The 12,202-nt window shown below is 30.9% G+C and overlaps 22 non-coding genes across 22 annotated transcripts; all 22 read right to left on the minus strand.

Annotated features, from left to right (window-relative positions):
• Nucleotides 1–438: 438 nt before the first annotated feature.
• Nucleotides 439–512, minus strand: TRNAT-AGU (transfer RNA threonine (anticodon AGU)). The gene has a single exon. It is a non-coding gene; the product is annotated as a tRNA-Thr (tRNA).
• Nucleotides 513–944: 432 nt separating this feature from the next.
• TRNAT-CGU (transfer RNA threonine (anticodon CGU)) lies at nucleotides 945–1,017 on the minus strand. The gene has a single exon. It is a non-coding gene; the product is annotated as a tRNA-Thr (tRNA).
• A 942-nt stretch (nucleotides 1,018–1,959) lies between these two features.
• On the minus strand, nucleotides 1,960–2,032 carry TRNAT-CGU (transfer RNA threonine (anticodon CGU)). The gene has a single exon. It is a non-coding gene; the product is annotated as a tRNA-Thr (tRNA).
• A 436-nt stretch (nucleotides 2,033–2,468) lies between these two features.
• On the minus strand, nucleotides 2,469–2,542 carry TRNAT-AGU (transfer RNA threonine (anticodon AGU)). Its single transcript has one exon. It is a non-coding gene; the product is annotated as a tRNA-Thr (tRNA).
• A 430-nt stretch (nucleotides 2,543–2,972) lies between these two features.
• Nucleotides 2,973–3,045, minus strand: TRNAT-CGU (transfer RNA threonine (anticodon CGU)). Its single transcript has one exon. It is a non-coding gene; the product is annotated as a tRNA-Thr (tRNA).
• A 437-nt stretch (nucleotides 3,046–3,482) lies between these two features.
• On the minus strand, nucleotides 3,483–3,556 carry TRNAT-AGU (transfer RNA threonine (anticodon AGU)). Its single transcript has one exon. It is a non-coding gene; the product is annotated as a tRNA-Thr (tRNA).
• A 432-nt stretch (nucleotides 3,557–3,988) lies between these two features.
• TRNAT-CGU (transfer RNA threonine (anticodon CGU)) lies at nucleotides 3,989–4,061 on the minus strand. Its single transcript has one exon. It is a non-coding gene; the product is annotated as a tRNA-Thr (tRNA).
• Nucleotides 4,062–4,498: 437 nt separating this feature from the next.
• On the minus strand, nucleotides 4,499–4,572 carry TRNAT-AGU (transfer RNA threonine (anticodon AGU)). The gene has a single exon. It is a non-coding gene; the product is annotated as a tRNA-Thr (tRNA).
• Nucleotides 4,573–5,003: 431 nt separating this feature from the next.
• Nucleotides 5,004–5,076, minus strand: TRNAT-CGU (transfer RNA threonine (anticodon CGU)). Its single transcript has one exon. It is a non-coding gene; the product is annotated as a tRNA-Thr (tRNA).
• A 434-nt stretch (nucleotides 5,077–5,510) lies between these two features.
• TRNAT-AGU (transfer RNA threonine (anticodon AGU)) lies at nucleotides 5,511–5,584 on the minus strand. The gene has a single exon. It is a non-coding gene; the product is annotated as a tRNA-Thr (tRNA).
• A 430-nt stretch (nucleotides 5,585–6,014) lies between these two features.
• TRNAT-CGU (transfer RNA threonine (anticodon CGU)) lies at nucleotides 6,015–6,087 on the minus strand. Its single transcript has one exon. It is a non-coding gene; the product is annotated as a tRNA-Thr (tRNA).
• Nucleotides 6,088–6,524: 437 nt separating this feature from the next.
• On the minus strand, nucleotides 6,525–6,598 carry TRNAT-AGU (transfer RNA threonine (anticodon AGU)). Its single transcript has one exon. It is a non-coding gene; the product is annotated as a tRNA-Thr (tRNA).
• A 944-nt stretch (nucleotides 6,599–7,542) lies between these two features.
• TRNAT-AGU (transfer RNA threonine (anticodon AGU)) lies at nucleotides 7,543–7,616 on the minus strand. Its single transcript has one exon. It is a non-coding gene; the product is annotated as a tRNA-Thr (tRNA).
• A 431-nt stretch (nucleotides 7,617–8,047) lies between these two features.
• TRNAT-UGU (transfer RNA threonine (anticodon UGU)) lies at nucleotides 8,048–8,120 on the minus strand. Its single transcript has one exon. It is a non-coding gene; the product is annotated as a tRNA-Thr (tRNA).
• A 437-nt stretch (nucleotides 8,121–8,557) lies between these two features.
• Nucleotides 8,558–8,631, minus strand: TRNAT-AGU (transfer RNA threonine (anticodon AGU)). Its single transcript has one exon. It is a non-coding gene; the product is annotated as a tRNA-Thr (tRNA).
• A 431-nt stretch (nucleotides 8,632–9,062) lies between these two features.
• On the minus strand, nucleotides 9,063–9,135 carry TRNAT-CGU (transfer RNA threonine (anticodon CGU)). The gene has a single exon. It is a non-coding gene; the product is annotated as a tRNA-Thr (tRNA).
• Nucleotides 9,136–9,571: 436 nt separating this feature from the next.
• On the minus strand, nucleotides 9,572–9,645 carry TRNAT-AGU (transfer RNA threonine (anticodon AGU)). The gene has a single exon. It is a non-coding gene; the product is annotated as a tRNA-Thr (tRNA).
• A 431-nt stretch (nucleotides 9,646–10,076) lies between these two features.
• Nucleotides 10,077–10,149, minus strand: TRNAT-CGU (transfer RNA threonine (anticodon CGU)). The gene has a single exon. It is a non-coding gene; the product is annotated as a tRNA-Thr (tRNA).
• A 437-nt stretch (nucleotides 10,150–10,586) lies between these two features.
• TRNAT-AGU (transfer RNA threonine (anticodon AGU)) lies at nucleotides 10,587–10,660 on the minus strand. The gene has a single exon. It is a non-coding gene; the product is annotated as a tRNA-Thr (tRNA).
• A 430-nt stretch (nucleotides 10,661–11,090) lies between these two features.
• TRNAT-CGU (transfer RNA threonine (anticodon CGU)) lies at nucleotides 11,091–11,163 on the minus strand. Its single transcript has one exon. It is a non-coding gene; the product is annotated as a tRNA-Thr (tRNA).
• A 437-nt stretch (nucleotides 11,164–11,600) lies between these two features.
• TRNAT-AGU (transfer RNA threonine (anticodon AGU)) lies at nucleotides 11,601–11,674 on the minus strand. The gene has a single exon. It is a non-coding gene; the product is annotated as a tRNA-Thr (tRNA).
• A 431-nt stretch (nucleotides 11,675–12,105) lies between these two features.
• Nucleotides 12,106–12,178, minus strand: TRNAT-CGU (transfer RNA threonine (anticodon CGU)). Its single transcript has one exon. It is a non-coding gene; the product is annotated as a tRNA-Thr (tRNA).
• Nucleotides 12,179–12,202: the final 24 nt, after the last annotated feature.

A 12,202-nucleotide genomic window follows, 5' to 3' on the forward strand; every position in this document is an offset into this window, starting at 1 on the left:
CAACGTCAATAGCAAAAAATACATAAATAATCTACTGCTGGTGATGAAATTTTGTTCCCTGCTATAAATTCTTCTTTATATGTACTGTAATCTTAAACACAATAAGATACTCAATCACTAAACAAGTATTAATATGTTTTAATAAACAGGTACTCTTATAAAACCCAATGTTATTTCTTGAATACATTATATATTTTTTTTCATGAAGGCATTAATATAGCTCAAATAGAGGTAGTAATGTCATATACGTCTTTCTCATAGATATGTCTTTTTTTATTTTGCAACAACAGTATTCACTCTATAATCTTGAAAATACTTTGGTTTTTATGAGGTTTAAGATGATCTGTTCAACAGTAAGATGAATCAGACTTTTATATTTTAATTGTATCAGAATAGGACCTAATGAAATTGATTTGTTATATAACAAAGAGAAAAGCAAGGCGCTGCTGAGAGTTGAACTCAGGATCTCCTGTTTACTAGACAGGCGCTTTAACCAGCTAAGCCACAGCACCCCCTTGAGTCTTTACTTTGAAAGACTTTTCTTCATGGTGTTCAAGAGAATATTGCTTTTTCACTTTCATATTCTTTTATAAGTTCACAGACTTCTCTACTCAAACACTTTAGATGAAGACGCTTCACTTATTCAAAAACACCTCTCTAATTTGAAGTTTACCCTATTCATAGAATTTTAAAATATACCTTGCCGAAGAGTGGATTAGTTGAACTCAACAATAGAGTGATCATACGTCTCTATCTTGTTCTTTGTCATTTACTTTTCGATATTTCAGTCAATGCATTCCTATAAAAATCTTCACAATACCAAGTATTTTTTTTTCATTTTATGATAACTTATTCTAAAGTTCATAGAACCAGACGTTTAATTCTTAAAATGTATTCAATACTTGTTTGATGAAAAATATTCCTAAAGCATGGAGAAAAAAGTTAGGTGCTACTGAGATTTGAACTCAGGATTTCCTGTTTACGAGACAGGCGCTTTACCCACTAAGCCACAGCACCAACGTCAATAGCAAAAAATACATAAATAATCTACTGCTGATGATGAAATTTTGTTTCCTGCTATATATTCTTCTTTATATGTACTGTAATCTTAAACACAATAAGATACTCAATCACTAAACAAGTATTAATATGTTTCAATAAACAGGTACTCTTATAAAACCCAATGTTATTTCTTGAATACATTATATTTTTTTTTCATGAAGGCATTAATATAGCTCAAATCGAGGTAGTAATGTCATATACGTCTTTCTCATAGATATGTCTTTTTTTATTTTGCAACAACAGTATTCACTCTATAATCTTGAAAATACTTTGGTTTTTATGAGGTTTAAGATGATCTGTTCAACAGTAAGATGAATCAGACTTTTATATTTTAATTGTATCAGAATAGGACCTAATGACATTGATTTGTTATATAACAAAGAGAAAAGCAAGGCACTGCTGAGAGTTGAACTCAGGATCTCCTTTTTACTAGACAGGCGCTTTAACCAGCTCAGCCGCAGCACCCCCTTGAGTCTTTACTTTGAAAGACTTTTCTTTATGGTGTTCCAGAGAATATTGCTTTTTCACTTTTTATATTCTTTTATAAGTTCACAGACTTCTCTACTCAAACACTTTAGATGAAGACACTTCACTTATTCAAAAACACCTCTCTAATTTGAAGTTTACCCTATTCATAGAATTTTAAAATATACCTTGCCGAAGAGTGGATTAGTTGAACTCAACAATAGAGTGATCATACGTCTCTATCTTGTTCTTTGTCATTTACTTTTCGATATTTCAGTCAATGCATTCCTATAAAAATCTTCACAATACCAAGTATTTTATTTCATTTTATGATAACTTATTCTAAAGTTCATAGAACCAGACGTTTAATTCTTAAAATGTATTCAATACTTGTTTGATGAAAAATATTCCTAAAGCATGGAGAAAAAAGTTAGGTGCTACTGAGATTTGACCTCAGGATTTCCTGTTTACGAGACAGGCGCTTTACCCACTAAGCCACAGCACCAACGTCAATAGCAAAAAATACATAAATAATCTACTGCTGATGATGAAATTTTGTTTCCTGCTATAAATTCTTCTTTATATGTACTGTAATCTTAAACACAATAAGATACTCAATCACTAAACAAGTATTAATATGTTTTAATAAACAGGTACTCTTATAAAACCCAATGTTATTTCTTGAATACATTACATTTTTTTTTAATGAAGGCATTAATATAGCTCAAATCGAGGTAGTAATGTCATCTATGTCTTTCTCATAGATATGTCTTTTTTTATTTTGCAATAACAGTATTCACTCTATATTCTTGAAAATACTTTGGCTTTTATGAGGTTGAAGATGATCTGTTCAACAGTAAGATGAATCAGACGTTTATATTTTAATTGTATCAGAATAGTACCTAATGAAATTGATTTGTTATATAATAAAGAGAAAAGCAAGGCGCTGCTGAGAGTTGAACTCAGGATCTCCTGTTTACTAGACAGGCGCTCTAACCAGCTAAGCCACAGCACCCCCTTGAGTCTTAACTTTGAAAGACTTTTCTTTATGGGTTCAAGAGAATATTGCTTTTTCACTTTCATATTCTTTTATAAGTTCACAGACTTCTCTACTCAAACACTTTAGATGAAGACGCTTCACTTATTCAAAAACACCTCTCTAATTTGAAGTTTACCCTATTCATAGAATTTTAAATTATACCTTGCCGAAGAGTGGATTAGTTGAACTCAACAATAGAGTGATCATACGTCTCTATCTTGTTCTTTGTCATTTACTTTTCGATATTTCAGTCAATGCATTCCTATAAAAATCGTCACAATACCAAGTATTTTATTTCATTTTATGATAACTTATTCTAAAGTTCATAGAACCAGACGTTTAATTCTTAAAATGTATTCAATATTTGTTTGATGAAAAATATTCCTAAAGCATGGAGAAAACAGTTAGGTGCTACTGAGATTTGAACTCAGGATTTCCTGTTTACGAGACAGGCGCTTTAACCACTAAGCCACAACACCAACGTCAATAGCAAAAAATACATAAATAATCTACTGCTGATGATGAAATTTTGTTCCCTGCTATAAATTCTTCTTTATATGTACAGTAATCTTAAACACAATAAGATACTCAATCACTAAACAAGTATTAATATGTTTTAATAAACAGGTACTCTTATAAAACCCAATGTTATTTCTTGAATACATTATATATTTTTTTTCATGAAGGCATTAATATAGCTCAAATAGAGGTAGTAATGTCATATACGTCTTTCTCATAGATATGTCTTTTTTTATTTTGCAACAACAGTATTCACTCTATAATCTTGAAAATACTTTGGTTTTTATGAGGTTTAAGATGATCTGTTCAACAGTAAGATGAATCAGACTTTTATATTTTAATTGTATCAGAATCGGACCTAATGAAATTGATTTGTTATATAACAAAGAGAAAAGCAAGGCGCTGCTGAGAGTTGAACTCAGGATCTCCTGTTTACTAAACAGGCGCTTTAACCAGCTAAGCCACAGCACCCCCTTGAGTCTTTACTTTGAAAGACTTTTCTTTATGGTGTTCAAGAGAATATTGCTTTTTCACTTTCATATTCTTTTATAAGTTCACAGACTTCTCTACTCAAACACTTTAGATGAAGACGCTTCACTTATTCAAAAACACCTCTCTAATTTGAAGTTTACCCTATTCATAGAATTTTAAAATATACCTTGCCGAAGAGTGGATTAGTTGAACTCAACAATAGAGTGATCATACGTCTCTATCTTGTTCTTTGTCATTTACTTTTCGATATTTCAGTCAATGCATTCCTATAAAAATCTTCACAATACCAAGTATTTTTTTTTCATTTTATGATAACTTATTCTAAAGTTCATAGAACCAGACGTTTGATTCTTAAAATGTATTCAATACTTGTTTGATGAAAAATATTCCTAAAGCATGGAGAAAACAGTTAGGTGCTATTGAGATTTGAACTCAGGATTCCCTGTTTACGAGACAGGCACTTTAACCACTAAGCCACAGCACCAACCTCAATAACAAAAAATACATAAATAATCTATTGTTGATGAAGAAATTTTGTTTCCTGCTATAAATTCTTCTTTATATGTACTGTAATCTTAAACACAATAAGATACTCAATCACTAAACAAGTATTAATATGTTTCAATAAACAGGTACTCTTATAAAACCCAATGTTTTTTTTTTAATACAATATATTTTTTTTTTCATGAAGGCATTAATATAGCTCAAATCGAGGTAGTAATGTCATATACGTCTTTCTCATAGATATGTCTTTTTTTATTTTGCAACAACAGTATTCACTCTATAATCTTGAAAATACTTTGGTTTTTATGAGGTTTAAGATGATCTGTTCAACAGTAAGATGAATCAGACTTTTATATTTTAATTGTATCAGAATAGGACCTAATGAAATTGATTTGTTATATAACAAAGAGAAAAGCAAGGCGCTGCTGAGAGTTGAACTCAGGATCTCCTGTTTACTAGACAGGCGCTTTAACCAGCTAAGCCACAGCACCCCCTTGAGTCTTTACTTTGAAAGACTTTTCTTTATGGTGTTCAAGAGAATATTGCTTTTTCACTTTCATATTCTTTTATAAGTTCACAGACTTCTATACTCAAACACTTTAGATGAAGAAGCTTCACTTATTCAAAAACACCTCTCTAATTTGAAGTTTACCCTATTCATAGAATTTTGAAATATACCTTGCCGAAGAGTGGATTAGTTGAACTCAACAATAGAGTGATCATACGGCTCTATCTTGTTCTTTGTCATTTACTTTTCGATATTTCAGTCAATGCATTCCTATAAAAATCTTCACAATACCAAGTATTTTATTTCATTTTATGATAACTTATTCTAAAGTTCATAGAACCAGACGTTTAATTCTTAAAATGTATTCAATACTTGTTTGATGAAAAATATTCCTAAAGCATGGAGAAAAAAGTTAGGTGCTACTGAGATTTGAACTCAGGATTTCCTGTTTACGAGACAGGCGCTTTACCCACTAAGCCACAGCACCAACGTCAATAGCAAAAAATACATAAATAATCTACTGCTGATGATGAAATTTTGTTTCCTGCTATAAATTCTCCTTTATATGTACTGTAATCTTAAACACAATAAGATACTCAATCACTAAACAAGTATTAATATGTTTTAATAAACAGGTACTCTTATAAAACCCAATGTTATTTCTTGAATACATTACATTTTTTTTAATGAAGGCATTAATATAGCTCAAATCGAGGTAGTAATGTCATCTATGTCTTTCTCATAGATATGTCTTTTTTTATTTTGCATAACAGTATTCACTCTATATTCTTGAAAATACTTTGGCTTTTATGAGGTTGAAGATGATCTGTTCAACAGTAAGATGAATCAGACGTTTATATTTTAATTGTATCAGAATAGTACCTAATGAAATTGATTTGTTATATAATAAAGAGAAAAGCAAGGCACTGCTGAGAGTTGAACTCAGGATCTCCTGTTTACTAGACAGGCGCTCTAACCAGCTAAGCCACAGCACCCCCTTGAGTCTTAACTTTGAAAGACTTTTCTTTATGGGTTCAAGAGAATATTGCTTTTTCACTTTCATATTCTTTTATAAGTTCACAGACTTCTCTACTCAAACACTTTAGATGAAGACGCTTCACTTATTCAAAAACACCTCTCTAATTTGAAGTTTACCCTATTCATAGAATTTTAAAATATACCTTGCCGAAGAGTGGATTAGTTGAACTCAACAATAGAGTGATCATACGTCTCTATCTTGTTCTTTGTCATTTACTTTTCGATATTTCAGTCAATGCATTCCTATAAAAATCGTCACAATACCAAGTATTTTATTTCATTTTATGATAACTTATTCTAAAGTTCATAGAACCAGACGTTTAATTCTTAAAATGTATTCAATATTTGTTTGATGAAAAATATTCCTAAAGCATGGAGAAAACAGTTAGGTGCTACTGAGATTTGAACTCAGGATTTCCTGTTTACGAGACAGGCGCTGTAACCACTAAGCCACAACACCAACGTCAATAGCAAAAAATACATAAATAATCTACTGCTGGTGATGAAATTTTGTTCCCTGCTATAAATTCTTCTTTATATGTACTGTAATCTTAAACACAATAAGATACTCAATCACTAAACAAGTATTAATATGTTTTAATAAACAGGTACTCTTATAAAACCCAATGTTATTTCTTGAATACATTATATATTTTTTTTCATGAAGGCATTAATATAGCTCAAATAGAGGTAGTAATGTCATATACGTCTTTCTCATAGATATGTCTTTTTTTATTTTGCAACAACAGTATTCACTCTATAATCTTGAAAATACTTTGGTTTTTATGAGGTTTAAGATGATCTGTTCAACAGTAAGATGAATCAGACTTTTATATTTTAATTGTATCAGAATAGGACCTAATGAAATTGATTTGTTATATAACAAAGAGAAAAGCAAGGCGCTGCTGAGAGTTGAACTCAGGATCTCCTGTTTACTAGACAGGCGCTTTAACCAGCTAAGCCACAGCACCCCCTTGAGTCTTTACTTTGAAAGACTTTTCTTCATGGTGTTCAAGAGAATATTGCTTTTTCACTTTCATATTCTTTTATAAGTTCACAGACTTCTCTACTCAAACACTTTAGATGAAGACGCTTCACTTATTCAAAAACACCTCTCCAATTTGAAGTTTACCCTATTCATAGAATTTTAAAATATACCTTGCCGAAGAGTGGATTAGTTGAACTCAACAATAGAGTGATCATACGTCTCTATCTTGTTCTTTGTCATTTACTTTTCGATATTTCAGTCAATGCATTCCTATAAAAATCTTCACAATACCAAGTATTTTTTTTTTCCTTTTATGATAACTTATTCTAAAGTTCATAGAACCAGACGTTTGATTCTTAAAATGTATTCAATACTTGTTTGATGAAAAATATTCCTAAAGCATGGAGAAAACCTGTAGGTGCTATTGAGATTTGAACTCAGGATTTCCTGTTTACGAGACAGGCGCTTTAATCACTAAGCCACAGCACCAACCTCAATAACAAAAAATACATAAATAATCTATTGTTGATGAAGAAATTTTGTTTCCTGCTATAAATTCTTCTTTATATGTACTGTAATCTTAAACACAATAAGATACTCAATCACTAAACAAGTATTAATATGTTTCAATAAACAGGTACTCTTATAAAACCCAATGTTATTTCTTGAATACAATATATATTTTTTTTTCATGAAGGCATTAATATAGCTCAAATCGAGGTAGTAATGTCATATACGTCTTTCTCATAGATATGTCTTTTTTTATTTTGCAACAACAGTATTCACTCTATAATCTTGAAAATACTTTGGTTTTTATGAGGTTTAAGATGATCTGTTCAACAGTAAGATGAATCAGACTTTTATATTTTAATTGTATCAGAATAGGACCTAATGAAATTGATTTGTTATATAACAAAGAGAAAAGCAAGGCGCTGCTGAGAGTTGAACTCAGGATCTCCTGTTTACTAGACAGGCGCTTTAACCAGCTAAGCCACAGGACCCCCTTGAGTCTTTACTTTGAAAGACTTTTCTTTATGGTGTTCAAGAGAATATTGCTTTTTCACTTTCATATTCTTTTATAAGTTCACAGACTTCTATACTCAAACACTTTAGATTAAGACGCTTCACTTATTCAAAAACACCTCTCTAATTTGAAGTTTACCCTATTCATAGAATTTTGAAATATACCTTGCCGAAGAGTGGATTAGTTGAACTCAACAATAGAGTGATCATACGGCTCTATCTTGTTCTTTGTCATTTACTTTTCGATATTTCAGTCAATGCATTCCTATAAAAATCTTCACAATACCAAGTATTTTATTTCATTTTATGATAACTTATTCTAAAGTTCATAGAACCAGACGTTTAATTCTTAAAATGTATTCAATACTTGTTTGATGAAAAATATTCCTAAAGCATGGAGAAAACAGTTAGGTGCTACTGAGATTTAAACTCAGGATTTCCTGTTTACAAGACAGGCGCTTTAATCACTAAGCCACAGCACCAACGTCAATAGCAAAAAATACATAAATAATCTACTGCTGATGATGAAATTTTGTTCCCTGCTATAAATTCTTCTTTATATGTACTGTAATCTTAAACACAATAAGATACTCAATCACTAAACAAGTGTTAATATGTTTTAATAAACAGGTACTCTTATAAAACCCAATGTTATTTCTTGAATACATTATAGTTTTTTTTTCATGAAGGCATTAATATAGCTCAAATCGAGGTAGTAATGTCATATACGTCTTTCTCATAGATATGTCTTTTTTTATTTTGCAACAACAGTATTCACTCTATAATCTTGAAAATACTTTGGTTTTTATGAGGTTTAAGATGATCTGTTCAACAGTAAGATGAATCAGACTTTTATATTTTAATTGTATCAGAATAGGACCTAATGAAATTGATTTGTTATATAACAAAGAGAAAAGCAAGGCGCTGCTGAGAGTTGAACTCAGGATCTCCTGTTTACTAGACAGGCGCTTTAACCAGCTACGCCACAGCACCCCCTTGAGTCTTTACTTTGAAAGACTTTTCTTTATGGTGTTCAAGAGAATATTGCTTTTTCACTTTCATATTGTTTTATGAGTTCACAGACTTCTCTACTCAAACACTTTAGATGAAGACGGTTCACTTATTCAAAAACACCTCTCTAATTTGAAGTTTACCCTATTCATAGAATTTTAAAATATACCTTGCCGAAGAGTGGATTAGTTGAACTCAACAATAGAGTGATCATACGTCTCTATCTTGTTCTTTGTCATTTACTTTTCGATATTTCAGTCAATGCATTCCTATAAAAATCTTCACAATACCAAGTATTTTATTTCATTTTATGATAACTTATTCTAAAGTTCATAGAACCAGACGTTTGATTCTTAAAATGTATTCAATACTTGTTTGATGAACAATATTCCTAAAGCATGGAGAAAACAGTTAGGTGCTATTGAGATTTGAACTCAGGATTTCCTGTTTACGAGACAGGCGCTTTAACCACTAAGCCACAGCACCAACCTCAATAACAAAAAATACATAAATAATCTATTGTTGATGATGAAATTTTGTTTCCTGCTATAAATTCTTCTTTATATGTACTGTAATCTTAAACACAATAAGATACTCAATCACTAAACAAGTATTAATATGTTTCAATAAACAGGTACTCTTATAAAACCCAATGTTATTTCTTGAATACATTACATTTTTTTTTAATGAAGGCTTTATTATAGCTCAAATCGAGGTAGTAATGTCATCTACGTCTTTCTCATAGATATGTCTTTTTTTATTTTGCAATAACAGTATTCACTCTATAATCTTGAAAATACTTTGGCTTTTATGAGGTTGAAGATGATCTGTTCAACAGTAAGATGAATCAGACGTTTATATTTTAATTGTATCAGAATAGTACCTAATGAAATTGATTTGTTATATAATAAAGAGAAAAGCAAGGCGCTGCTGAGAGTTGAACTCAGGATCTCCTGTTTACTAGACAGGCGCTCTAACCAGCTAAGCCACAGCACCCCCTTGAATCTTAACTTTGAAAGACTTTTCTTTATGGTGTTCAAGAGAATATTGCTTTTTCACTTTCATATTCTTTTATAAGTTCACAGACTTCTCTACTCAAACACTTTAGATGAAGACGCTTCACTTATTCAAAAACACCTCTCTAATTTGAAGTTTACCCTATTCATAGAATTTTAAAATATACCTTGCCGAAGAGTGGATTAGTTGAACTCAACAATAGAGTGATCATACGGCTCTATCTTGTTCTTTGTCATTTACTTTTCGATATTTCAGTCAATGCATTCCTATAAAAATCTTCACAATACCAAGTATTTTATTTCATTTTATGATAACTTATTCTAAAGTTCATAGAACCAGACGTTTAATTCTTAAAATGTATTCAATACTTGTTTGATGAAAAATATTCCTAAAGCATGGAGAAAACAGTTAGGTGCTACTGAGATTTGAACTCAGGATTTCCTGTTAACGAGACAGGCGCTTTAACCACTAAGCCACAGCACCAACGTCAACAGCAAAAAATACATAAATAATCTACTGCTGATGATGACATTTTGTTCCCTGCTATAAATTCTTCTTTATATGTACTGTAATCTTAAACACAATAAGATACTCAATCACTAAACAAGTATTAATATGTTTTAATAAACAGGTACTCTTATAAAACCCAATGTTATTTCTTGAATACATTAAATTTTTTTTTTAATGAAGGCATTAATATAGCTCAAATCGAGGTAGTAATGTCATCTATGTCTTTCTCATAGATATGTCTTTTTTTATTTTGCAATAACAGTATTCACTCTATATTCTTGAAAATACTTAGGCTTTTATGAGGTTGAAGATGATCTGTTCAACAGTAAGATGAATCAGTCGTTTATATTTTAATTGTATCAGAATAGTACCTAATGAAATTGATTTGTTATATAATAAAGAGAAAAGCAAGGCGCTGCTGAGAGTTGAACTCAGGATCTCCTGTTTACTAGACAGGCGCTCTAACCAGCTAAGCCACAGCACCCCCTTGAGTCTTAACTTTGAAAGACTTTTCTTTATGGGTTCAAGAGAATATTGCTTTTTCACTTTCATATTCTTTTATAAGTTCACAGACTTCTCTACTCAAACACTTTAGATGAAGACGCTTCACTTATTCAAAAACACCTCTCTAATTGGAAGTTTACCCTATTCATAGAATTTTAAAATATACCTTGCCGAAGAGTGGATTAGTTGAACTCAACAATAGAGTGATCATACATCTCTATCTTGTTCTTTGTCATTTACTTTTCGATATTTCAGTCAATGCATTCCTATAAAAATCGTCACAATACCAAGTATTTTATTTCATTTTATGATAACTGATTCTAAAGTTCATAGAACCAGACGTTTAATTCTTAAAATGTATTCAATACTTGTTTGATGAAAAATATTCCTAAAGCATGGAGAAAACAGTTAGGTGCTACTGAGATTTGAACTCAGGATTTCCTGTTTACGAGACAGGCGCTTTAACCACTAAGCCACAACACCAACGTCAATAGCAAAAAATACATAAATAATCTACTGCTGATGATGAAATTTTGTTCCCTGCTATAAATTCTTCTTTATATGTACTGTAATCTTAAACACAATAAGATACTCAATCACTAAACAAGTGTTAATATGTTTTAATAAACAGGTACTCTTATAAAACCCAATGTTATTTCTTGAATACATTATAGTTTTTTTTTCATGAAGGCATTAATATAGCTCAAATAGAGGTAGTAATGTCATATACGTCTTTCTCATAGATATGTCATTTTTTATTTTGCAGCAACAGTATTCACTCTATAATCTTGAAAATACTTTGGTTTTTATGAGGTTTAAGATGATCTGTTCAACAGTAAGATGAATCAGAGTTTTATATTTTAATTGTATCAGAATAGGACCTAATGAAATTGATTTGTTATATAACAAAGAGAAAAGCAAGGCGCTGCTGAGAGTTGAACTCAGGATCTCCTGTTTACTAGACAGGCGCTTTAACCAGCTAAGCCACAGCACCCGCTTGAGTCTTTACTTTGAAAGACTTTTTTTTATGGTGTTCAAGAGAATATTGCTTTTTCACTTTCATATTCTTTTATAAGTTCACAGACTTCTCTACTCAAACACTTTAGATGAAGACGGTTCACTTATTCAAAAACACCTCTCTAATTTGAAGTTTACCCTATTCATAGAATTTTAAAATATACCTTGCCGAAGAGTGGATTAGTTGAACTCAACAATAGAGTGATCATACGTCTCTATCTTGTTCTTTGTCATTTACTTTTCGATATTTCAGTCAATGCATTCCTATAAAAATCTTCACAATACCAAGTATTTTATTTCATTTTATGATAACTTATTCTAAAGTTCATAGAACCAGACGTTTGATTCTTAAAATGTATTCAATACTTGTTTGATGAAAAATATTCCTAAAGCATGGAGAAAACAGTTAGGTGCTATTGAGATTTGAACTCAGGATTTCCTGTTTACGAGACAGGCGCTTTAACCACTAAGCCACAGCACCAACCTCAATAACAAAAAATACATA

The sequence above is a fragment of the Lissotriton helveticus genome, chromosome 12 (genome assembly GCF_964261635.1).
Source record: "Lissotriton helveticus chromosome 12, aLisHel1.1, whole genome shotgun sequence".
Classification (NCBI taxonomy): Eukaryota; Metazoa; Chordata; class Amphibia; order Caudata; family Salamandridae; genus Lissotriton; species Lissotriton helveticus.